Source organism: Rhinolophus sinicus, linkage group LG09 (genome assembly GCF_036562045.2).
Source record: "Rhinolophus sinicus isolate RSC01 linkage group LG09, ASM3656204v1, whole genome shotgun sequence".
Lineage (NCBI taxonomy): Eukaryota > Metazoa > Chordata > Mammalia > Chiroptera > Rhinolophidae > Rhinolophus > Rhinolophus sinicus.
The window spans coordinates 69,115,433-69,139,403 of NC_133758.1; the positions used below are offsets into that span (position 1 = coordinate 69,115,433).

The 23,971-nt window shown below is 37.6% G+C and overlaps 1 protein-coding gene and 1 non-coding gene across 2 annotated transcripts in view; one reads left to right on the forward strand and one right to left on the reverse strand.

The window, feature by feature from the left end:
- KMT2E (lysine methyltransferase 2E (inactive)) overlaps positions 1-4,170 on the reverse strand; it is a 75,789-nt gene extending 71,619 nt beyond the window's left edge. The window contains 1 exon segment of the mRNA XM_074340600.1: positions 3,785-4,170. The gene's annotated coding sequence lies outside the window, so the exon portion shown is untranslated.
- A 237-nt stretch (positions 4,171-4,407) lies between these two features.
- LOC109454573 (uncharacterized) lies at positions 4,408-18,553 on the forward strand. Its single transcript, XR_012498858.1, has 2 exons — positions 4,408-5,381; positions 14,519-18,553. It is a non-coding gene; the product is annotated as an uncharacterized LOC109454573 (transcript).
- The last annotated feature ends 5,418 nt before the right edge of the window (positions 18,554-23,971 follow it).

A 23,971-nucleotide genomic window follows, 5' to 3' on the forward strand; every position in this document is an offset into this window, starting at 1 on the left:
TACATAATTAAAATACTTTATAAAAACAGCATCTTTTAAGAAAATTCCATGTTAATATTTCTTAAGCAGTTTTTAATAACTTTTCATAGTCCTATTGGTTTTATACATTTTAAAGACACAATGGTAGTATACATTTAAGTCCCAATAGTAAATTCCAGAAAAGCAGAGCTGTTAGGATTTACATAATACACTTGAGAAAAAAAAATAAAACCATAGGTTTAAGAGTTTGATGCATGAAAATATCTACATTATTCTTAGAAATAAGAGATCAATTTAAGTTATAATTTCACTAAGACCTCTAAGGTATGTATTGAGGGGAAGAATTTCTCCTAACTTATTAATTGGCTTTTTTCCTCACTTCCTCATTTTCAGATCCAAGAAGTCTTAGAACTTACTGTGGTATATATATGGTAAAAATTCTCTGGCTGGAAGCTGTGGGGAAGACAGACAGCCAAAATTATAGAAGAGTCATCAGAAACCTAAAGAATTGAAGGGAAATGGAGACGCCCTAATAAAGGTTCTAAACTTAAATTAAGATCAAAGGGATCCTATAACTTACACTGATAACAAAAGGGAAGTATGATCAAAATGTAGTCTCTAAAAATAAAATTTGCTCTCCAATTACATTATGATTTTCTACAAATCCACTTAAACAGATAAACAACTCTAATCCCTCAAACTCGGCTATCCTAAGAACAAAGACCATTTGACTAGCTTCCCCCCAAGGGACCAAAACTCTCTGGAAACAAAAATTATGCCTAACCTTTTTTTGCCTTGACAATCGTAACTTATAACATAATCTATTGGGGAGTACATTAATTAAAAAAACCCAACACTTATAGTCATGTTATTTATAAAGTAACCATTTAAAGTGCAATATACTAAAAAAAAGCCAGTCTCATTTTACAGGAACCAAAACTGATATAAACAAACAAACAAAACCCAAAGCAACAAAGCAGGCCAGTATGAAGAAAGCCAGTAGAGTGAAGGCAGCTTTTCTTATAATTTCTAACTTGACATTGTTTGTTTGAAGCCAAATAAGTTCAAAATGCTTTATTGTCTAGACCTGACCAAGGTCAAGAAACATGGTTAGAGACAGTGCTCCTTCTATGGCCACATAAACCAAATTTCCCTAAGAGTATACTGATTTCCTACATTAGATAGTAAATTTAAAGTACCAACCTTCTGAACCACGGTTCTTAACCACTTAAGTCTTTAAAATAAATGCACAATCTTTACACAGCAGTTAAAGGATCTGGATTTATATGATCACTCAGCATATTACAAATGAGTATTGACCCCAAATCCCTACACAAACTCTCCGACTACCCACCAACATTTCATTTTATAATAAAATATTTCAGAGATTCTAAGTAAGGTTGTGTGCTCAGTCTTCCATGATGAAACTCCCTATGCCAGTTGTTTCTAAAACTACTTTGCAGAACAGAAACTTAACATCAATCTAGTTCATGTATGAACTTAATGATTCTCTTATTCTATTGTAAATACTTTAGAGCAGCATTTACAACGGAGTAAGAGAATCATGAAAGGGTGTATACTCTCCAATCTTTTAAAGTACTACTGGATTGAAAGGCACTCATCTTTTTTGGTTGCTTCACAGTCAGAATGGTCATTAAATGCCATTAATGGCTCACTCATATCTCACTGCTTACTTAGTTCAGGCCAAACAGATCGATCTCCTACTAGAGATGAATTCCAATCACACTTTTTAGAATACAGTTAAATTGACATTTCATTTTCTGCCTCAATCTATAAAATTCTGAAATTAGCACAAAGTGGATTCAAGACCCTATTATGGTATGGCTTTCATTTAAAGACTATTAAAACTGACTAAATTCCACATCCCATCCCATAATATATAAGTGGTCATGTTTGGCAGGGAGGGAGGGCTCAAGAACTAAAGCCTTACTCTTTCTCTTATATGACAATATGCCATAAGAATATTAAAAGGCAGAAAAGCATGGAGTGTCACTTTACCAAATAAATTTTACACAATTAACTTAGAACATTCTTAATGAACGCTCAAATAAATGGAGAAAATGGATGCAAAATTTAATAGTGAGAAGAACAAGCATCTCCACACCCAGTGAAGTAACAGGTTTAGGCTTGTTTGTACAGCTCCCTAAAAATTAATCTGAGTACAAAAACCAAAATTCATAGAACTGGTCAAGAGTTGGATGGGAAATGTTTCATTCTAGATTAAAATGTCTAGTCATACAAAGCAGATTACACTTAATAAACTTACCAAACATTTTAATTTACTTTGGCATATTGAATAACAGATGCTTGGATTAAACCAAACAAAAACTATTATTTGTCCCCAAATAATTTTTTTAAATATTTAAGAACACCCAGCCTCACTATTCAAATTTCTAACGTTACCTGAGTGTTTTTATTTTTTTCAAAAGTGGTGTCATTTTATTTGCCTCTCAGGAAAAAAACCCCAATAAAATTAAGCAACTAAAACACAGCATTGTAATTTGCAGTAAAATCAACACATTTTGTAAACGGTTTTGGGGGGGGAAGCCCAGTCTTTTCATGTAAACATAATAAGCCTGTAATATGCTGCAGACAAACGCACTGCATGGGGTGTGGAGGACCCGAGCTGATTAGATTACCACAACATCAGCCTGGGGCCGCCATTTTTAGAATCTGTAAAGGACAAAAGAGGGAAATTTCACTTTTTACTCCCCATCTCGGAAATTAAAGGAAAAACCGGGCTATTTTCCAATTAGGTATTGATGTCTCCAGCCTAGAGTTGAATGCACCTCACTTAATTCTTTCCAAGGTCTCCAGAACTCCAAACACCTTACGTTATTCACATCTCTAAAAAAGGGGGCAAATAGGAAAAACGGGGTTTACTCTAAAGCTAACTCTAGCGATTTCTCTGACTTCAGATTGTATCATTCTTAAGACAGTGTCTAGCAAGAACGGATCTCTACGGAACTAAGGCCAATGGAAGAGAGCACTCCGGATTGTTTTTTCTCTCCCCCTTCCTCAGCTTAGCACAGTGAACCGTTTGTTTCTCTTCTGTGTCTGCTGCCACAGTGTTGGTGCCAATCCCTTGGTCAAAATAAGCTTTTCTGAAATGTGCCATATTGTGGATTCTAAGCCTTCGGTACAGTAAAGGACAGCGATAATGCAAGAGGAGTGGGGGAGGAGACTGGGAAGGCTGGGTACTGGGGTGACCACCTCAGGGGCGGGTTTACCTTCTCTCGGGGAGGATGAGATGTCTGGGTCTCCCACAAAGGGAGATAGAGACCCAGGACGTCCTCTTAACCCCCTTCGTATTGACGAGAAAATTATACCAGAGGCCGCCAGTTAAGAAATGGAAGAAGAAAATGAGGCCTATACGGTTTTTCAGCACCTGAACAAGATGCGATGGAGGAAAGGGAGGGCTGGCAGCTCCTGGGACCACTTCGACACAAAACCTACTAACAGTCTACAAGCCTCCCTCCTCACCCAAGCGGCCTTCACGGGCTGCCCAGGAGGAGTGCGCCGCCTCCCTAACTCCCACTCTCAAGGGGGTTTAACTGCCAGTTTCCCATTCCCCAGCCCTAAAACCCGCCATAATGCTCCCTTTCTAGGGACAAGGAAGAGAAAGCATAAATTCGATTCAAACGAGCAACGTCTTGCTCCACCCAATACACCTGAGAGTCAACGTCGACCCCCCGCCCCAAGGATAAAGATGAGAAGGCCCCCTCCCCCTTGAAACACACGTTCCTCCACCCCACAAACTCCCAAGGAGACGACAGGCACTGACCTGTGATGTTCACACACCAGACACCCGAACCCCGTTATTTGCTCGACCCCCAAGGAGTCTCTCCAGACCTCTACGATCAGACGACCCCTCGACAGCAGCCACTGCGGACACCGGACCCGGCTCCACACAACCCCTCCCCAAATAGCAGCGCGCAGCCTCTTCGCCAGCAACCGAGGAGTAGGGGAGGGGGCACCGAGATAGTCAGCAGGAACGCAGAGGCGACGGCGAGGCTGCTCAGAGTGTCTATGCCCCCTCTGTTGCCGCTCCCGAACTCAGGCACGGTCTCCGACTCGGCCCCCTGCGCCCGCTCAGTGTCACTGCCTCTCTCTCTGGGAAAATGGCGGCGACGGCGGCGGCGGCCGCGGCGGCGGCCGCGGCGGCAGCGGCGGCAAGTGCACGGGGCCCGCCCGCCCCGCTCTGCAGGGGCAGAGGGGGAGGGGACGAAGGTGCCTGCCGCCATTTTGCTTGTGGGCTGCCGCCCGCCGTTGCCTCTCCACAGAGGGTCGAAGATAGTCAACTGGAGGCAGAAAGGTGGACAGAATCCCCGTCTTTTTCACAACAGATGCTTTCAACAATTCACGGAAGGTTTGGGGAAGTTTCGATATTTGGTAGGATTGGTTCTTTACTCCTTTTCCCTGAGTAACCCTCAAGTCTGGATACCGGTGAGCTTGGGCACACCACTACTGGGTGGAAGGATAACAGTAGGCCCTGGGAACGACACCCCCTCCCATCACCTTCCTAAAGCAATGCATTTCCTACCACTCCTCAAACCACCTCAGTCCCGACCTCCCCTCCCCCTCCCCACTCTGGCCTCCAGCGCTGGGTGAACTCGGTTAGGGTGTAAATCGACGCCCACTAGGGGCTGAGGAGGCTCCAGTGCGCAGGCTCCGGGCACCGGATAAAAAGCGGAGCTGGCGAGTCCAGCGCCGTCTCGATGGAGGAGCGAGAAAGAGAAGAGGTCGGGGGGAGAAGCAGCAGGGAAAATACAGCCACCGTCAGCGTCGCTTCCCTGCCACCGTGTATCGGGGTAAAAAGCTGCCGTTGCTGTCGGTGCAGTTGCCGTTGCTGCCTTCTACTTCTCTCGGCCCAGGGGAAGGATTTCCCCGCCGCCGGCGGGACAATGCGGGGAGGGGAGCGGGAATTCCTTTATGTGGCGGTGATTCAACGGGGGAGGGACAGAGAGACGGTTATCTCGAAGAAAAATGGGGCAGGCCAAAGAATAAAACAAGGGTTTCCCCACTAAAATGGCATGGTGATTCCGGCTCTTGTTTTCGGGGTCTTTCCCCGAAATGGCGGTTTCCGTCTTCTTGCCCCTTAGCGACCCAGAGCGTTTGATGAGCGGAGTGGGCAGAGGCAGAGGCGGTCCTTGCAGCCAATCAATGCTTGATGTGTTCTGTCGGGAGCGTGGTGATTGGCTAGCGATGACCTCATGCTGCAGCAGCGGGTGGGGCCAGGGCCGTCGTGGGAGGCTGTTGCAAAAGCAGAGAGGGAGAAGTGACGGTGGTGATCGCTGCTGTCGCGGCCGATATGGAAACCAAGCAGTGGCGAAGGGAATCTCAAGGCTCTTCCCTGACATTTTCTCCTGTCCCTGCGCGAGGTGAGGGCCCCGGCTCGGCCTCTGCGGAACTTTGGGGCGCTGGCGTGGACGAGGAGACACAATTTCTCCCATGACTTTTGTAACTGCGTCAGGGCAAGATGGCGCTGGGTCTCCTTGGGGCGCCGGGGGAGAGGCACGTCCACCGCCGCCGCAGCGCATGTGACCGGGCTGCATTCCTGTGGGGTTTGGCTCAGACCCAGGGCTGGGGCGGGGGAGGGGAAAGGGCATGGGCGGAGGAGACTGTGGTGCGGTCGGCGTTGGCGGCCTGAAGAGGAAGAGATGACTGAGAGCGCGTCCCCTCCCCCATACAGCTTAACAGCTGCGGCTCCAGAGGGGGAAAGCCCCCGGAGAGACACTCCTTTTGGGGTGTGACGGCTGTTGGTGGAGGAGAAGGTTTGGCGCCCTGTTCTCTTATCTGCCTTTCTCCCTGCAAAGTATACTTACGTAATGTGGCAGGTCCCTAATGTGGAAATCGTAATCAACTGAGTCCTTGAAGGCCACTGGACTCAGTGAAAAGGAGAGACTAGCTCCTTGGCCACAACCTAAAGAAGTATCAATTATTTTCTGAGAAAACGTAGTTTCTCAGATCCGAGTAAAAATTCTATAAATTTGGAAGCCGGCGTAAATAACACCCAGGAACACTTTTAATTTCGTAAAAGTTATAAGAAACCAAAGCATATATCATCTGAATTTTGACGGCCCTTTTCAAACTTTCTGTACCTTCCATCTGTACTTCCCCCCCACCCCCCCAGCCTTCCTATCTTTATGTTCTACAAGAATGCAATATTATGAGTGGATTTGGTTTTCTCTTTAAATTTAGGCGTGACACAGAATAAAAACTGCTAGTGTAATCTGAAGTTTTAAGGCGGTTTTCAATACTTCAGTCTTATATATTGTCGTTTTGTTGCCCTCTTAGTATGGTTTTTAAAAATAAAAGATGAAATTATAATCACTTGGTAAATGTTACAATTCTTGCATCATTATGAAATATTAAAACCTACTTTTAAAAAAAATTTTCAGTTACAGTTGACGTTTTATATTAGTTTCCGGTGTACAGCATAGTGGTTAGCCATTTATATTGTTTGTGCAGTGGTCCCCTGGTTAGTACCTCCCTGGCACTATACATAACTGTTGCAACATATGTACTATATTCACTATGCTGTACTTTACATCTCTATGACTATTTTGTAACTACCAATTTGTACTTAATCCCTTCACCTTTTTCACCCAGCTCCCCGATCTCTTTTCCCTTGGGCAACCCTCAGTTTTGTCCTCTGTATCTATGAGTCTATTTCTATTTTGTTTGTTCATTAATTGTGTTCTTTATATTCCATTTAAAGGGAGATCATACGGTATTTGTCTTTCTCTGTCTGACTTATTTCACTTAGGTTAATACCCTCTAGGTCCATCCATGTTGCAAATGTAAGATTTCATTCTTTTCTATGACCAAGTAATATTCCATTCTACCACAGTTTCTTTATCCAGTCATCTGTTGATGGGCACTTACGTTGCTTCCATATCTTGGCTACTGCAAATAGTGCTGCAATGAACATGAGATGCATATATATTTTTCAAGTTAGTACTTTGGATTTCCTTGGATAAATACCTAGAAGAGGAATTGCTGGATCATAAAGTAGTTCTATTTGTAATTTTTTGAGGAACCTGCAAACCATTTTCCATAGTGGCTGTACCAATTTGCAATCCCACCAACAGTGTAAGAGGGTTTCCTTTTCTCCGCATCCTCGCCAACACTTGTTTGTTGATTTATTGATGATGGCCATTCTGATGGGTGAGGTGAGATCTTGTGGTTTAATTTGTATTTCTCTGATGATTAGTGATGTTGAGCATTTTTTCATTTGTCTCTTGGCCATGTGTATGTCCTCTTTGGAGACATGTCTATTCAGGTCCTCTGCCCTTTTTTAAATTGGATTGTTAGTTTTCTTGGTGTTGTATGAGTTTTTTAGAAATTTTGTATGTTAATCCCTTATCAGAAGTATCATTAAAACCTACTTTAAATCACTTTTGTAGAAACGTGAACTTTAGTTTTAGTTTTTGAAAACTTGCTAGGTGAAGATTTCCAGCAGTTCAAAAGACCTTAAAGTCTAAATTCGCAGATTTGGAAAGAAAGAAAGACTTGATTTTGTTCTTGATCATTCCCACTGGTCAAACTAGTGTAGTTGCCATCAACTAAACCTGAATGTTTAACAGACTTCTCCTTGGATGGTGTCAAGTGAGAGTAGGAAGTTATTCAACAAGGACATTTGCAACTGAAACCCAGTTTGCTTTTTGACAGAACCACCTCTGTTTGGTGCTAGGAGGAAATGTTTGCTGGACCTGAAAAGATAAGTTTAAACTGGGGTCAAAGTGTGCTATTTCCTTCAGTCTTAGTTGTATTATAGACTTGGTAGTGTAGAAACAAGATTGAGGTGTTTAATTTGTGTGTACTTAATAATTTTTGTGTCTTTTTTTAGTGAAGTAACTGAAGGTAAATGAACTGAAAAGTCAGTAATTAAACTGTAAATATTAAGTAGTACAAAGATTTTAAAGTTCAAAATTTTTTTTGTTTTTTTCACTCTAAATATAAAATGGGTATTTTGCTGGTAAGAACTCTTGAATAACTTCAAGGGTCTATTTGTTACATATAAATTATGTCTCCTTTACCCTCAATAGCAACTTTTATTCCAGCTGAGAATTGAGGGACTAAATACGAAGTCAGTAGATTTTAAGGTAATTTTTATAATGTTCCTAGCTTTACTGTGCCTTAATAAGGAAAAGAGGCCTTTTTTCAAGCTAATGGAAACCAATCCTTGATTTGTACTTTAAATAAGCATGTGCCCTCTTTTCTACTGCCAAATCCATAAGCCTGTTGAGCTCTAATTTTTCTTTACATTCCTGTGGAATTTTAAATACTATTTGCAATTACTTCCTTTCTTTGAGTACATTCTTGCATTATGTGTTCTCTGGGTGATTTCATTTGTATCTATTATCTGATAATGCCCAACTCTCCTTCTTAGAGGTACAGATGCAGTGTTAATGTTTACTGGGGGTCCCCAGGCTTCCTGAATTCATAAAAATACTAAACTTACTACTTGATTCCTAGCAACTTTCTTCACCCATTCCCTCAAATTTATGTTCTCATCCTACATTTCATTATTTAAGAGAGTCATATCCCAATCTTCCTTTCCCTATTTCTGTTCAAATCTAACTGGGTTCACGTAGCAAACATCCCCTGATGGCTAAAATGCATATTATCTCAAATCAAGAGCTGTGCTGTTTCTTACCTTTGTCCACAGTACATGAAGTGCCTCTTCCCACTCCTGGATAACACAACTTAAACCTTTGCCTTTGAAACTCTTAAATCCCTACTCCCAAGTAAAGTAAGCCATTCTTTGGTGACACAGCCCAATGCTTGACACTGTTGGCCTGCAGGTGTTCATGTTTCTTTAGAGAATGGTAACAGTTAACTAACAGACCATGCAGTCCAAACTGTAAACTATTCACTTTAACTTTTTCAAAAAAATTTGCCCACCAGAGTTTGGAGATGAGATGAACGGTTACAGAGGCTCAGGCTAGGTTTCCTCTAATAAGATGAGTAGGGAAACGGGGCCAGCCAATGGGACAGAGATAATTCTGCCTCCAAAAAGGTGGAAAGAAAAAAGCTGGCCTTAATATTATTCAACATCCATGTTTCTCAAATCTAGAGTGCATTTTAACGTACAAACTTCAATGGTATACAAAACCAGTTGATTACTTGGGTTTATAATTCTTTGATTTGTTTAGGGTTTATCACGGTATGTAGTACTGCTCGCTCTGATACTGGAGGACCTAATTCGTTGTGCCTTTGCGTTTAGTTTTTGTCACTTTTCTTCCTGACATAAGTGTCAGTGTTCCAGTCTCTATTAGCTATATGTGTGTTTTGTTTGTCATGAGGTTGGCGTTGCAGTATCAGGGCTTATGAAAATTGTATGCAAAGTGAAGTTCTGCAGTAAGACTCTTAGGAGACAGATACAAGTATTATAGCATAAACATCGATGATCCTTTTGTCTGCTCTTAAAGCTTTTGGGGTAAAGTTTAAGGTAAGAAAATAATCAGAATTAACCTATGACTTTCACTGGATTTTGTTTTTATATGAAATTTTCTTCTGCCCCACCACACCTGACTTTAGTGTTTTCTAAGTGTAGAATGAAAAGATTTGTATGTGAGAATTGTTTGAACTTACGCCATTAAATACACCTTTCAATGTTAAACAACATACACAGCCTGATTAGTATAACTTCTGAAAAATGAGTTAAATGCTGTCTCTTCCTGGGCAAGGTGTTACTCATGTTAACACTAAACCTGGAATCCATGTTTGTAAATAGTAGTCAAAAAACTTTCAAGGGTCATGGATACTTTGAATCAACTTGAGTTATTTTTAAGAAGGGAAATAACATGTTTATTTCTAAGTATCCAAAAAATATACTTTGAATCAAACTTGAGTTACTTTTAAAGAAAAGTAATGTATATTTCTAAGTATCCAAAAAAATACGTTTTCAAAGTTACCTGCCCTCTGCCATCTGAAAAGATAAGGCCTTTAGTCTCCTCCCTGTTAACTATTTTATGTTTAATTCAAGTTTGAAACATGTTTAATAGGGAATTTGGTTTGGAAACTAAGAGTATTCTGCTTCCACCTAAATGAAGCAAATGGGAAGGTAGCAAGAATTTACAGAGCCTACTCTCCTCTGGAGTGATTTAACAGTAGATTTAGTAAAAAGGACTCCTTAAAATCCAAGGTAAACTTTAGTGTCAAATGTAAAAACGGAACCAGATAAAGAGCTGTAAAATCTATTTAGTGAGCCTTCATTTGCTTGGTGGAGTGGTAGTTTAAACAAAACAAATTTCTGAATGAACCTAGTTTATTGACTCCACTAGTCTTATTTTGTGATTGTATTGGTTTTTTTAAAGAAAAGTTTTACGGCCTTTTTTCTTCATTGCTTATGTTTGCATAAGCATTGAAGGATGCAGTTTATCTTGTATTTGTATTTTTTATAAAAGAATATTGAGTTTAGGGTTGTTTTTTGTTTGGTTCTTGTAAGCACACCACAAAGCAGAATGCGGCAGTCAGCATTGTCTTTGAGGTATAGAATATACCTTCAGTGAACAACTATCTTTTATATGGTACTTGTCCAAAATAAATTGGTTATCGACCTGTAAGGTAAATGGTGACTCATACAACTGAAGCTTAAATTCAATTAAATTATATAGACATTTATTCCTAGAGATATTACTTTATTACTTACCCTCAAAAGTATTTATTTTTAAAAATTCCCCTCCCAAAGTATATTGATATTTGTGTCTCAAGTTTAAAACTATATTCTGGTTTTTCCCCTTCAGTTGTTTTCTTCCTGGGACCAATTGGAACTCCAGCTCTAATTTCAATGAAATAATTTGCTTTCCTATCATATTTCAGACACACAAAATATAATTCCTAGCCCTTACATTTTCAGTTAGGTTGACAAGATAAACTACTCAGTAGTTAGAAACTTTGAAGCATTTATATCTAAATGTTTACTTGATAATTTCTCCCAGCCTTTATTCTACCTTTTAAATTTCAGTGCCACTTCCATTTCTTCATACATAGCTTGGTGTGTTGCTGACAACTTCAAATAAATATCACTGGTTAAGAAGTGAGAATATAACAGTTGTAATTAAAGACTGAGGAATTACAAGTTTTTATTTTGATTTTTTAATTAGCAAGGTATGCCATACCAGGTCATCTCAATACTAGTTTCTGAGAGTGGGGGGGGGGGGGGTTACAAAAAACTGCTCTCTGTTGTGTTACTTTGTCTCAGCTAAATGATTAATCTAACCCAAGGTGGCAGAGCAGTGATTTCAACACCTGTCTCGAACCTCACCAAAGTTCATATTCCTTTCTCTAGTTATACTGTGTGAATGAAGACTTAGTTTTGAGTCGAGACACAGGACAGTGAAGTGTGTTAGGACTTGTTTTAAATCTTATCTACTACCTTCAACTCAGAAGGGACTGGCTCTTAGAACCTTTAGTGTACTTGGGGTAAGAAGAGCCTGAATGAAAGAGAAGGAATACTAGAATAAAGCAGGTCTATAAGACATTGCAGAAACATCAATGCTTGTTGCTTGGAGAGAAGAAAGAACTGACTTTGAAGAAATATAATTATTTGACATTTGTTAGTCTTGAAAGATACAATCAAAGCTTAGCAAATTCAATATTAATAGACAAATCTAGCAAGAAAGCTGACGTGTCCACATTTTAGGCATAAAAGGAACTGATTCCATTTGTGTTTTTTTTAAATAGCTAAATTATATGCTGGTACATACGTGAGTCTGGTTAGCTGTAGTAAAAATAACTTTTTTAAAAAACTATTCTAAGGAACACCTTTTACTAGATTTTTCTATAATGCACAGAAAAGATCGTATGTTTAAGTATTTTTTTAAATGTAAATGATTTTATAAGGACTGTAAATTTTTTTGAGTCAAGTTCTGTTTTGTTTTAGGATTTTAGTTTGTTTTTAAAACTGAGATTTTCAGTTATTCTTCACCTGAGGAAGGTTTCCTCTTCCTTAGAAAGTAAAATAGCATAAATCACTTCCAAAAAATTGTGAAAACCATGCACTTGTTTAACCCTCTCCAACTAGGTTGCTTCTACCACCAATGACTTGATTCCTAAGGGACAAAGTAACGTGGATACTTGGTGAGCATATGAGATGGTTTAGCAATACATAAAACTCTGAATTTGTGTAAATTATTATTAATTTGTTAAATACTTGACTTACAGCAAAGTCAGAAGATAGCAACTAAACTAGTAGGAATTTATAAGCCTCTCCTTTTATATATAAAAGTGCATTCACTAGCTTATTTGCACCTCTCTATCACATACTTACTCCCCATTATGCCCAGTCCCTTTTTGCTAATGTCTTTCTTACAAATTTTAATATTTTTAGGTGAAGAGAGAACTTATTCTTCCAGTGTAGTCTAATCCCTACTATTCAAATTTTTAATGAAGGAAGGCTATGCTAAGATGACAGCTCACTCCTGAAGAAAACTTATTTTGGATAAGCAAGAAATGCCAAATTATTTTTTCTCATTCTGTACAGTAGTATAAACCTGAAAAGGCAGCAAAAATACTCACTTTTCTCAGGTTCATATGATAACAGTATGGTAGTCTAGGCATCGCTCTCCTGGCCTAAACACAACTTGTCTAACCACATCTATGCAAGACGTTCTGTGGCTACTCTCTACCTTTATTCCCACAGTCTCACTTTATGGTCAGTTGAAGGGCAAATGGGAGTAAAAAAGATAAGAGGATTCATCAAATGAAAGATTGAAGAATCCTTTAGAAAGTTAAATGACTCAGGATATATTCTGCCAGTAACGTCTGAAGTAAAAGGTTCACTTGTGCCTGCTTTGGAATTTGTGTCTAAAAGTTAACTGGTTCCCTTTTTCCACAAACTCAGCCTTTTGTGTAAATTTTGTTTCTCCTAAGGAATAAGAAAAGACTATATGCAATTATTTGCGTTTATAACATTTTGTCTAAATTCTGTATTATGTGCTCCAGATGTGGGTGGTCTTATATAATCTATAACATTTGATTACTTAGAATATACCTTCTTAAAACTCCTTCGTTTGTATGTTAATACTGGTTGCTAGTTGCCACTTCTGTCCTTCCTGTTTTCATTAGTTGCTGTCTCCTCCTGCTTAATTTTGGTAGTCCCAGTGTTATATCCCTAGCTGCCTTTTCCTCAATTTTATTAATCAGTTCCGCCCACCTTTACCTATTGATGACTCCAGAATTTATAATCTCTGAACTCAAATGGAACTACTAAATATAGGTACATGAGATTAAACAAATTTTAAAAATTTAACAAATTAAATTCTCAAACTTCTTTTCTCTCTCAACTTTTCTCCTTGTGTTTCATTTTTTCCTTGATGATTCTACCCTTCTACCTTAATTCATATGATCAAACATCTGTCCAAAAGTCTTTTTTGCTTAAAACAAGTAGTTCACCAGAGATTTGAAGATAAAGTCCTTACACCCTGTGACATGTAAAGTCTTTCATCTGGCCCCCACTTATGAACCTCACTCAAGGACAGCACTGAAGTTAAAAGGACCCAAATTTGAATATCTGCTCTTCCACTTAAAGTGAGACATTAGGCAGTTTGCTTTTTTGGCCTCAGTTTCATAATCCATAGAATAGGTAAAATATTAACTGTTTCATCTTAAATAATTAGAGATTAAATGAGAAATAAAAGCTCCAGGAGCAATTAATTGATTTGTAGTAAACTATCTTTATCCAGAAAAATGAGACGTTTTCTTACTTTGTTACTTCTGTACCTATCACACTATCGTGCTTATATATATTTTTTTCTGTTTATCAGATGTTCATAGGCAGTGCCTCATTCATCTTTGTAGCTAACGTGCAAAGTTCTTGGCATACAATAGGCATTCAGTTTATGCACTAATAGCAATGTGATTTGATGCCAAGTGTCTGAAAATTTTGCCACAGAACGCCACGTTTATGGTAATAATAGCAAGCCAGTTGAATGTATAATTCGGTGCAAAATATTCTGGTTGATTCTATACCATCATATAAAACTTTGGGGTTTTCCCTCATTTTTTAAACACATATTTTGCCAGTGTTCTTAGCCTTCAAATCTAGTTTCTGTCCATTGTGTTCCTCTTCCCTCTGATATTTGTACTGGTCATTTTAAAAGCTAAGACTGGTCCTTACTCTATTAGTTTATAATGTAGTTTGGGATTAAGCTATGTGGATAAGTACTATAATTATTCAGCCAGAAACCCCAGTTCACAGGTAGCGTGTTTCACAGAAGAATCGATCTTTAAACTAGAAGGCAAAATATTTGTGGATTTCAATAGTGAAGGAGTAGGAGCAGTGAAACAAAGTATTTGCAGTCAGCATGGCTTTATGTGCAAAGGTACAGAACAGGAATGGAGAATGTGTTTTAAATAAACCAGTTTGACTAGGCTTGCACAAGTACATTGATCAGATTGGAAAAGAGGGTGGATTGGACCCAGATAATTTCATTATTTTCTTAAATTTCAAGTCCTTTTCCCAATGAGTCTCAAGCCATTTCTTACTCATTCTTTTTCCTTTCATGAGGTGTGATCAAAAAATACGGTGAACGCTGCTGCTGAGTACCATACAACAGAAAGGCAGGGATCTTCAATTCGGGAAGCAGCACGTCGAACCTTAGTAACTGTGTGACAAGTTTCAACTTGTTTGGTGCAGTCAGTCAGGTGTGAGCTACAGTTGAGAGAAGGTGTGTTTTAAAGTGTGGCATAAAGCATGGATCACGAACAACACATTAACGTGAAGTTTTGTTTCAAACTGCAAAAAAGTGCTGAAGAAACACATGAAATGTTAAAATTAGTTTATGGTGATGCTGCAGTAACCATGAAGACGGTTTACACGTGGTTCGAGCGATTTCGTCATGGTGAATCGGTTGAAGAAGAGAGATTGGAATGTCCTTCAACATCAAAAACCAAGAGAATGTTGAAAGAGTAAGTGAAATGATCTGATCGAACAGGTGATTGACTATTAAGGACATTTCTGAGGATTTAAACATCTGAATTTGTGACATTCCATTCAAAGCATTTTAACAACAGATTTGAATATGAAGCGAGTGAGTGCAAAATTTATTCCACGCATTTTGACTATCGAACAAACACAGCATTTGTCAGTTTCATCGGCGTTGTGTGATCATGCCAGTTCAGATTCAGACATGTCATCAAGGGAGATGAAACTTGGGTCTATGGTTATGATCCTGAGACCAAGGTTCAGAGTTCTCAGTGGAAATCACCCAGTTCTTCTCATGGGATAAAAGCATGTCAGTCAAGATCAAACATCAAGGTGATGTTATATTGGGTTTTTTTACCTTAATGGAATTCTGCAAGCTCTATTTGTACCCAGGAACACTGCAGCGAACTCTGAATATTATAAGGACTTATTAGAGTGTTTAAGGAACGATGTGCATAGAAAACAGCCTGAGAAATGGATAAACAATTTTATCCTCCATAATGACAGTGCTCTGTGTCACACATATCGCTTCTGGTACGACACTTTCTGTCAAAGAAAAACATTACGGTGTGTCCTCATCCACGGTATTCACCGATCTGGCACCATGCGACTGCTGGCTCTTCCCCAAAGTCAAAATGACCATGAAAGGTAAGCGTGTTGAATTGATACAGGACATTGAGGCAGCCACGACAGCGCTACTAAAGACACGAAAGAGAACTTCCAGAACTGCTTCAGAAAGTGGCAAGAATGATGGGATAAGTGTGTTCAAAGTGAGGGGGGGAGTATATTGAGGGGGATTAATGGCAATGTGTCTTTACTGTAATAAAGTTTTTTTCTTTAAACATTCACCGTATTGTTTGATCACACCTTGTATTTTGGGGAAATGACTGACTTTAAGTGTCAGAGTAGGCCTGGAACCCAGATACTGCTCACTAACTACAAGTTTAAAATTGTGAAGAGTTTGTCAAGTACTAGGTTACAGGTCTCATTCCTTATTTCAACTTTAGATTGGATTAGGATTAGGAAAAAATATTTGATTTCTTACCACATTTTTCCTTCCTGGTTTTATGTAAAAAGAGGGAATGAGAGAGGAAGTAGGTGCTTTCGTGTCAGACTTCCCTTCCTAGTTAGCTCAGCACCTTTTGCAGTGTACATGATCTTGATTGACTTACTTCATCTGTTTTCTCATCTGTAAATTGTCTGCAAATGTGTAGCTTAGTGCCTGACAGCATTAGATGATGAGTAATTGATAGTCATTGCTATTAAGAAACATGAATTTAGGAGTTCTGACATTTTAAGTTTTATGCTGGGAATACACACAGCGCAGGCAACCTGTGTTTATACCTATGTATAGCAAAAGCTAGAACTTGTAAGTTTGCTCCTGTATCAGGAAATGCTTTTTTCTGTCTTTTTTTTTTTTTTTTTTTTGCGCCAAAAGGAAATGTATGTTGACATCTGTTTTTGTTTTGTTTTTCAATTAAAATTCTAGGCCCAAAAAATCTTTTATTAAAATGCTTCAAATTTCAGGTTACCGTTTTTGTTTATGTTAGTACATCTTAAATTCATCATTCCCATGTAAAATGCATATTTTATAACTTTAGTACAACTTATGCACACTTGGCAATCAGCAGAAATTATAATCAAATTGTGTAACATATATACTACCTTTATATGACCAAGACGTTAGTGTTAAACCAAACACTATCAGGCCATATAAAATTGCTATAAGAAAGTTGTAGTGATTATAACTTGAAAATACTAACAGTTATGATTATAATTCCCAGGTGACTTTCATGTTCTACATTTTAAAGTGTATATTTAGAAAAACTTCACGGGTTATTCGTGTCTCATCCATTTATAGATCTGGGAGTACACCCGTAAGAAAGCAAAAGCAACTTACTATGTAATAGCACTCAAGTTACGACATTGAATTTGAAGAGGAAAAATACTCTCGTTTTTTTTCTTTATATATATAAATTTCTGTACATGGCTAGTTTTTCTTAGAAATATTTTTTGCCTGGGAAATTTCCCTATTATACGTTTTGACCATTTCTGTCAACCATAAGATACAGTAAAAATAAATGTTAGATTTAGTGCTTTTACATTACAAAATCTAACCTGCATCCCACACTCATCGTTTTATCATCAACCTTTTTAGTACTTAACATGGGCGTTTTACTTCTTTACAAAAAGGGTTTGTCTGAAACTAAAATACACATTTCACAAGTGAATTTTTAAAAGATTTTTTTTTTTAATAGATGTCTAAGCTCTTATTTCAGCATGTAAGATGTCATCAAATATGGTACAAGTGTCTGGCTTGTGTATGCTTTGTATTTGTATTGTGTGCTTAAAATTTTGTGGGTTTTTTTTTTTAAGGGATATAATTTAATTTAGAGGTAAAACATTAGAGACGCCAAATTCATAATTTTTAAACATCTACAGTTAGCTAATGTTCAGAACCAGCTAAGAATGAATACCATTTATACTTAATGTATGTCAGCTGAATTTAAATTATTTATCTTTACCTTTATGGTGTATGTTACACAAATTAGATTTTAGGGATAGAAGAGACTTTTGATTTAGTCCTCTTTCTGCAAATGAGGAAATGAATAACCATGAAGATAACTAGGATTTAAATATTATACTTTGTTTTCCTAGGTGTGATCAAATTCGATCTTTTTCCTCCATTTTTATATGAATCCGTTCACTTAAAGCTTATGTAAATAAGTCGTTTGTTTTTGTTTTCAATACTTTATGTATCCTATCTTGCTCTCCTGGGTGATCATTCAACGTAGAGTGAACACCTAATTTTTGGTTTCCTTTCCCCTTTTTTTCTACCCTTAAACTCTACAGACTTCCCTCTTGATCAAATACTGTTCAATTTCTGTAATTAATGCAACAGTGTATATACCGGTCTACAAATACATGTGTATCAAAGTGTTCTAAATTTGTTACTCTTATCTCTGGAGGGAAGAATGAGTTTTATTTATAACTAACATATCAAACTATGGTATTATAAAAGCCCCAGTCTCTATAAAGATGATCAGGGCTTGGCATAGTTAGATTGAAAGGGAAATGAAGACTTTCTTAAACTTTCCTCATACTGACCTACAAAGTAAATGAACCTTAAATTGCAATTAGGTAGTAGATTACTTCTTAACTCATAGCTTTAGGTCCAAATAGCCTTCTCTGAAATTAAAAACAAAACAGAAAACATTGAAGTTAACAGGGTAAAGTTTATATCATGAAAATTAAAATGATCATGAGACCATAATAGCTGTGACATGTAGTTATTTCTGTGTATCTCTGCCTCCCTTTTTTCTGTCAGCTAAATGGGAATTATGAAACTATGTTCAAGGATGAGGGCTAAACAGTAGTTTAATTGGAGGCCTAGATGAAAGTGTAATCGATTTTTTAAAAAAGATTAAACTCTTTAAATGCATAGTCAAGTTTAAAGTTTACTGTACAGTATTGCTTGTACAGTATTGTACAGTATTGTAAGAAGCAGCTGCTTGGTTTTGTTTTCTGTGCATAAACTTTTTCCCTCTCACAAGCCCTTGCCATCATGGGTTCCCCCCGCTCCCCCAAAACCCAAAACTTAGGTTATATCTTCCATTTTTAAAACAGTGAAAGAAGTCATATGTTTCCGGAAATAAATTTTATAATTGTAAATAAACTGAAAGTTTTTCCTTGCCATGCATTTTCATGGAATAACTATAATTTGTGCAAAAATTAAAATATTCTAAAATATGAATTAGCAAAGTAAAATGAAGGAATCAAATTGCAAAATCAAGTCATAGAGTGAGGCTTGGAGAGACAGGAAGAGAACAGTTAAGCATTCATATATGAAGTTTTAATTTAGTTCTTTTAAAAGGACTTCTCAGTGAAAAGGATTTCTTCATCACGGTCATAAAACTTGGTATTTTAGAACTCAATAATTACAATCAGACTAACGAACTTTTTAAAACATGTGGCTCTAGAATATCCAAATGAAGGTAAATATAGGGTATTGGCCCTCTTCAGATTGGGGGAGTCGGAAGAGTTTTGACATCATAGACTATTTGGACTTAAAGCTATGAATTTGAAAGTAGAGTTTGATTATTCGTGTCCTTTGCAGCCTCTCCCTCTCACTGGCAGAACTTACTTCCTTGCTTGCTTATTCTATTTGTTAATACTCATCAAGGAGATATTATGTACCAGAAGGCTTTTAGCTACTTAGAAGAAAGGTGCTTATAAGAACAGGGTAATTAATAATTATAATATTGATAAACAGTCTTTGTCAAGGTGCATGGGTAACTCATATATTAGTAGCAGTCAGCGACCAGACAGCTTTGCAACAGGCAGGTTAGATTTGTTCCTTCTAAATCAAGGGCTTCTGCTTCATAATCTAGATCTTATGTCGTACAAGGAGCCTTTATAACAATGGTTAAGATAGAGAAAGCTCACATTCTGTGTGTCTGGAATACAGAGCCACTGTTGGAAGATAGGATAACTTGAAGGATTTAGGACATAATCCAGACAGTGGATGTTCATACAGATCTTTAGGATAGGAATCAATAAAGCAAAATAATTATGAAACTCTTCTGGGTTTTTGGTGGAATGTAACAATCCAGTATGTATGAGAGACAAACTAAAAAGAGTTGACAGGGCTTTAGAGCTAATCAAATCCATTGGTTCCTAGGCTTTGGGGCTTCAAATGATGAGAAATATGGAAACCAATGCAGTTGCCAGTTTTGGTTCTCTAAATAGCAACACTAACACTTGGTTTTAAAATGGTTAACAACAAATAAAGACATAGGCAAGTCCATAAAAATACAAGCATTCAAAGAATTTCAAAGCATTACATACCTACAAAGAAATGGTAACAAATACGAAATAGGATTACAGTTTTGTGGGGCTTTTGTATATTGTGTGTTTTCATAGAAATGGTCAAGGAAATAAAGTAAAATGCTTTCACAGGTTCTCTCTGGGTTATAGGCTTACAGGTCAATTTTCTACAATAAGCATGTATTAGCGGAAAGCAATTTTCTCAAAGGTGTTCGTTCTAGTTTGTAGAGATGTGGGAAAATGCCTGTAAATTAACTAACAATGGGATACAAACTAGAAGCAGTCAGTATGGTCTCAGCTTATCAGAAACCTACAAATCACCCTCAGTTCTTTTAACACCATGTCCATTATGTCCCTAAGTAATGTCCAGTCTAACTTTTTATTTCTTGGTCTACCTCCCCTTGTCTTCACGACTGCCTCTACTTTAGTTCAGGTCTGACAGTCAGTTGCCCGAACATTTGTCAAATAAAATGTTAGCTTACTCTGGCTTTAGTCTTACTCCTAATCAATGTCATTCTTCAAAGTGATTTTACAAAAACATGAGTTTGATCTTAACTTGAAATGCTTTTTAATGGATTCCATGCTTCTTAGGATGCCATACCAGGCCTACTGTGATCTGGCGCCTGCCTGTTTCCAAAGATCCAGTTGCTCCTTTTGCTTGCTTCCACCTGTATTATTACTGCTTGATTCAGTTGCCCAAACTTACCTTGTGATTTCTGACCTCTTTTCTTTTGTATATACTACCACCATCTCTTCATGGAATAGCCCTACTCTCAGTTCAAGTGTTTTTCCTCTGTGAAGCTTTCCCTCGTGTTCTTCCAAGAAGTCCATTGGTCTTTATAGTTCCATGTACCTTTTACCCAACTCTATTATAGTACTTGTTGCAGTTTGTTTATAATATAGAATCTCTTCACCCTGCTAGAATGTGAGCCCTGAAGGGCAGTGTTTATTTGCATTGTCTCCCTCAGACAAATGTGTAGTGCTTGCAGTAACACCTAGGACATAGTCAGTGCTCAAGTAAATGTTTCAATGAATTAATTAGGTTTCTTCTCTCTTTGGTGTAAGTATAAATCTGCAAAATAGCTGCTAAACCTAAATTGTGACGAGAAGGAAAAAGGATTAGAGATGTATTTTTATATATGAACCTAAATTTGCTAATGATTTGTGCACAAGAGCAAAGCCATCCTTGTTCTAGAAGAAAATAATCGGACATCCATTCTTAGGTTTCATCCATTACAATTATCTTGAAAAAGTAATAATCCTCAGTGAAACATATTCTGGTACTTTTGCAGATAAAAGCCGCCTCTTATAAAAGTTTTACATTGTTGGGGGGCAAATTGAAAATTCCCATCCATCTTCCGGTGTTTGGTTATAAATTTTTATTTTTCAGGTTTGACCTGCCTTTCCAATGCATATAATAATAAAGATAACTGTAAAGGTACTTTAACATAATTGCATTAGAGAACTTTCTCATAGCTAACTTTTCTAAACACTTCAACAACCCTATTAACAGGATGGAAGTTCAGGACTAGATGCTGGCATCTCGTTTCAAAAGAACAACTATGGTTCCACAAATATGGATGGAGATCCATAAATGCTTACCAATATGCAGCAACAATCCTAGGAACTAAACCGGTGTGCCCCAAAATACGTTTATCTCTGTATGAAAAGTTATTTAGCCTCAATTCTGAATGGTTTATAATCGACAGATTATTTTAATACCGATTTTTATAAAGTTGAATCCATCAATGTGCTAACCAATCCCTCCCACAACACAAGCAATTTTATATTTCTAAGTGTTAGTTGAAGATACTATATCATAATGCACTTAATTCTCAAGACAGAACTTGGTTACCCATTTCTAATAATCAAATTTTCATTGAAGGTAAATTCTTAGGCCTAGGATTATATAGGTCATGGCTACCAAGTCTTTTTTTTTAAATCCACTTTTTAAAATTAGTTTCCCTACTATACATGTTAAAATGCTTCAAGTCAGTGGTTCCCAAGCCGGTTTGATCACCATAATTATCTGGGAAGCTTATTAAACATTCCTGGGCTCCACACCCAGAGTTCCCCAAAACAAGATGCTAGGTATCATCATTCATAATTTTCTCAGAATGTAGCAATTCCTGAAGAACCATGTACTTAGTGTGACACAGGAATCTGCATTTTTGACAAGCCTATCATCCTCAGGTACTTTTCATGCAAATGCAACTTTGAAAAACATGCAGAATGAAGCATTTCACTAAAATGTCTATATAGAACTATAGTGCAAAAACTATTTTTTCATTTCTTTTTGGGGGAGTGTTAGTATAATGTTAGACCTCCAACCTGAGAAGCTTGGAGGTGCTATTGCCATAAACCATTTCTTACATTTCTTGGAGATTTTATCAGAACAGTAAAATAGTTTTCTAAAAACTTTAGAATATTCTGATGAACTGAACTTTCTCTAGTAGATGTAGGTCAAGTCTTGTTAGCCTGTGAACCTGTCTTTATTTAGGGGTGTTTAGGTTTGTTGTGAAAAAGAAGCCTTATTTCTAAACTCCCAACTTTACACACACAAGCGTATATACAGAGGGTGCCAAAAAAAAAGTACACACATTTTAAGAAAGGAAAACTGTTAAATTGTAATACTCAATATATACCGATAACAAAAGATGAATACAAGTCACATTTGACTTCTGCAGTTACAAGCGGTGCTCAAAGTGGTTACCATCAGCATCCAGATACTTCTGATTACGGCGAGCTACTGCTTGAGCAACGTTGACCAAAATGTCCACTTGTATACATTTTTTGGCACCCCCAGTGTGTGTGTGTAAAGGGGGCACAATGACATTTCATTGTACTTTTTCAACTAAAATGTTTAGACAATGTGATCCTTTAATTAGGGTTGTTTTCCCTTAAAAGTGAAACCAGTAACTTTAAATCCCAGAAGTGCAACTCGTGGTAGAAAGAAGCGTCACTTCATTTAATATTAGTAACTTAACAGTGGTCGATATTAAGAAATTTAAATGTCATGAGCTAGGACTACGATCCACTTCAAGATATATAAAATATTCCAGTTCTAATGACAGCAAATATAGTATTCTCAATTCCACATGTATGTTTTATTATAGTATCGTGTTCGTCTGGCAACTTTATGAATAGAATTAAACTTTCTATATAAACTCCTTGGAGATAATGTACTGGCCAAAGAGATATATACGTCTTTCCTTCATAATTGGATGAGTCTTAAAACCTGTCTCTCATCTTGGTTATTGTACCTTCAACCTGAGAGACATTGACTTGCCTATTAACAAAATTATGTGTCTTTTTATGGGGGGATCGCCTTGTAAGTAATATAGCTATCTAACCACTATGCTGTACACCTGAAACTAATTAATACTGAATGTCAACTGTAATTGAAAATAAATTAAAAATATAATTCAGCAAAACATGAAAATACAGTTGTCTTGATCCCTATGTTTGAAGTCCCTACCTTTGGTAAATAAGCATTCTGGTAATAAACTGTGTGTATGTGATTCTAAGAATACTCATCTTTTAGTCTTGAGTAACTTCCACCATGGTCACTATATTATCCAGAAGATTAATCAAGAATAGAGAAGTACAATGCAGTTGTTCCTAGATCAAAGTTAAGCTCAACCAGTTCTTTCCCTGCTGATAACTTCCCAGCTAGTTACCTTGGTTGTATTTCATGGATCCTAGCTAGGGACAGTGGGAATCTCCTTCATCCATTCGTGGGCATCACTACCATGTTTCCCGGAAAGGAAGACCTAACCAGAAAATAAGCCCCAGCTTGATTTTTCAGGATCACATCCCCTGAACATAAGCCCTAATGCATCTTTTGGAGCAAAACTTAATATAAGACCTGGTCTTATTTTCGGGGAAACATGGTATTTAGATGAAGAGTCATTTGGCTACCTTGATAGTCATAGTTACTCCCTATGTTACTGTCACTAATTTTGGGGACTTTGGTATTTTTTTTTTTCAAGTTCAGAGTTGTGCCAAATCGGAAACCAAAGTAGTGCACTAGCTTAGTCATTAGCTGTGGGATTCTTTAACCAGAGAGGCACAAAGACAACACAATTGCACTTAAGATTATATGGATAAGATAAAGAATTGTGAGATAGGAAGAAAAAAATTTTTAAGATGACTATACTTTAACTCCCCCTGCCTAATAAATTCATGACTGGAGGGACATATTAGATG